Source organism: Myotis davidii, unplaced genomic scaffold, assembly GCF_000327345.1.
Source record: "Myotis davidii unplaced genomic scaffold, ASM32734v1 scaffold847, whole genome shotgun sequence".
Classification (NCBI taxonomy): Eukaryota; Metazoa; Chordata; class Mammalia; order Chiroptera; family Vespertilionidae; genus Myotis; species Myotis davidii.
The window spans coordinates 1,761,072-1,764,231 of NW_006298049.1; the positions used below are offsets into that span (position 1 = coordinate 1,761,072).

General features: G+C 44.8%; 1 protein-coding gene across 1 annotated transcript in view; it reads left to right on the forward strand.

Moving 5' to 3' along the window:
* The window catches only part of PTGER2 (prostaglandin E receptor 2), a 46,298-nt gene that overhangs the window by 30,851 nt on the left and 12,287 nt on the right, over nucleotides 1-3,160 (forward strand). The window lies entirely within an intron of this gene.

A 3,160-nucleotide genomic window follows, 5' to 3' on the forward strand; every position in this document is an offset into this window, starting at 1 on the left:
GGCTGCCTCCTGCACCCCCCCAACCGGGGGGTACCCCTGACCAGAATCGAACCCGGACCCTTCAGTCCGAAGACGGACGCTCTATCCACTGAGCCAAACCAGCTAGGGCAAACTGTAGTCTTTTTTATCATTACCATCGCAGGATGAGCTTCCTTAGGGCAGGGACCATATAGCATTGCTCAGGACCTGGCTCAGTGATTAAATAGCCGACACCTGCTGAGTGATTTGGAGGAGCCAGGCCCTGAGTTCAACCACAACCTTCGAGGTAAGTACTGTTATTGCCCCCATATTACAGATGAGGACACTGAAGCACATAGAAATGAGGCAACTTGCCCAAGGACAAAACTAAAATTTGAATTCAAAGCAATCTGACTCCAGAGCCCACATTCTTAACACTATACTGTGCTGCCTCAGTCAATGTATGCCTTAATAAACTGTTGCCGAGCTCGGTCACGGTGGCTCAGTGGTTGAGCATCAACCTATGATCCAGGAGGTCTCAGGTTCACAGTTCCATCCCCAGTAGGGGGCATGCAGGAAGGAGGCAGCCAATCTATGATTCTCTCTCATGATCGATGTTTCATTCTCTCTATCCCTCTCCCTTCCTCTATCAGAAATCAATTAAAAAATAAAACATAAACTGTTGCTGAGTGAAAAAAATTAATGGATTGTAGATTTCTGAAAATGCAATTTCTGGGCCTCAGAATATACACATATTGCAATGTAAGTTCTTCATTATAATTTTAAGTTTTTTAAAAAGCAGTATAAAATTTTTAAATAATATTATCACAATATGGACACACAGGTGCGCAGAAGAAATATTGGAAAAAAAACCCACACCACATCAAAATGTTAGGAGTGGCCATTGTTGATGAATACATTCAGGGGCGGCTTTTTTTTTTTTAATCCATCTTTTTCCAAAATTTCTTTAATGAGCTATTATTCAGCACAGACTGACTAACCATAGCCTTATTTTTGTGTTATATGTGCTTTACTGCTTTATTGTTCCTTCTGCCCTTAGACGCAAACCTTTCTAAGAGAAGAGAATTTTCATGATTATATTGGGATTTTTGTGCTCTGTCAATCTTAAAAAGAAAATCAGAATCACACGTAATTTGATCTCTTAACATTATTAGAGTGACCCATTTGATCTAACTCCTGGCGCTAACAAGCAGTGTTGTGGCTTTCCTTTTCTGGTAGTTCCTGTCTGCAGACAAGAGAACTGTTGTACTCGTACATCCATTTGGAAAACACATTTTATTGACTCGGGGTTTTGCAAAGGCTTTATCACGCTGTTTCCCAAATAATCCTGTGAGGCTGTAATAAAGCCCTCGAAGCCTTGAATTCACATACACAAGCCTACATGAGTGCAAAGGGGCAGGATACTAATCCGACACACTAACCTATGTTTTTTGCCCAGTACTTCCTGATACTCCAGACCTTTCCCTGGTTTTTAGCAGCAGCAGGGGGGTTCTACACTTACGGCCTCAGAGAAAGGACAACGGAACAGAACAAAGCCATCGACTCTTGGCTTATGACCTGAAAGACTAGGCCTAGAGGAGACCAGGCCTAAAGGAAGAACAAAGCTGCACCACATCTTCCCCCACATCTTCCACAGGCTGTGAAGGAAGGACGGTGAACAAGAGACTTTAGATGTTAACTCAGGGGGTTCCTAGGTAATGTGGCTCTGTATCCCGCAAATCTCAGAGAGGTCTGGAGGGAAGAGTTCTGGAGGCCCACCAATCTGCCACTGTCAAACACCTTATATGAGAAAAACAGAACCCACTTCATTTGACCTGGTGGGAATCCCACCCCATTCCAATCACCAGGCCAGAATTATCAAGGTGAGCTAAAATATTCATGGAGAGCAAGTAGGCTCTAGTAAGGTGTGCTCTTCAGCAGGCAATCTTTCCCTTTGTTCCAAAATGAAGAATTTTTTTTTCCCTTGCCAGTTCCCTATGCTGCGCATTCCACCTTTCTGTCCTCCTCCCTTCCCCCAATGAATGTGACCTTCCTTATAGAATACTAGAGGCCCAGTACACAAAGTTCGTGCACTGGTAGGGTTCCTAGCGGCTGCCAGCTGTGGCTGGGGCCTCTCTCCCTTCCCCAGGCTGGCCAGCCCCCTGGTTTAACTCCCTGAAGAACTCCAGTGGGGGGGGACAATTTGCAATCTAAGCTTTTATTATATGGGATAATTACCACCCTGGCCAGTTTGGCTTAGTGGATAGAGCGTAGGCCTGCAGACCAAAGGGTCCTGCTTTGATTCTGGTCAAAGGGGGGGGGGGGCTCATGAGGGAGGGAACTAATTGATTTCTCTCTGTCTTGCCCTTTCTCTTCCATTCTCTAAAAATCAATGGAAAAATACCTTATGGTGAGGATTAAAAAAATAATATAATTACCCATGTTGTCTGTCGAACTGGATTTCTTTTGTTTTAAACATCAGCCAATTTTCACAACTTTGCAATATGGCAATAGAGAGGGTAAGCAACCATTTTTGTCAGCTTGACTTTTAAAGTGACCACTTCACCAATAGACTTCGCCAGGACTGGGTTTTGCCGGGTAGGCCAAGGTAACTGTGAAAAAATTAATGGCTGAACAACCTTTTCTTTCAAGGTGGAGTTTGAGTAGAGAACAATGTGCAGTAATTTAAAGCTGTGTTCACAAACACAATTCCACACAAGTATAAGGAACGCTGTGGGGTGCTTTTTTCCCCCTTTTGTAAAAAGAAAATGGTTGCTTAAACAAGTGGTTATCCGTTATGGTGTTGACATAGGAAAAGGTGAAATGCTGGCAACCGAATACAAGCAACTGTGCAACAGGCAGCTCAGTGCATGCCTGGGATGTTCCTTGGATGGACAGACTTGCTTTTCACTTCCTCCCAATTCTGGTCCCGCCCTCTTAGTATATCTTCCTGAGAATGTTTTTTAAAAAAAGGAAAAAAGAACATGTTGGTCTTACTGCAAGCCGTCTTAAGTGTCTGCTGTTCCCTTCTTTTCAACACCATGGGACTGGGTCTTCCTAACTTCTCCATTGTTTGGTGAGTCGCTTTGCTTTCCCGTTGCTGCCTGCCAGCCCTCCGCGGGGCCGAAAGCTTCCTAGCGGGGGTCAGTGGAGCAGCAGACACCCAGGGAGCACGGCTCCCGCCGGCCGCAAGCAGCTCGGG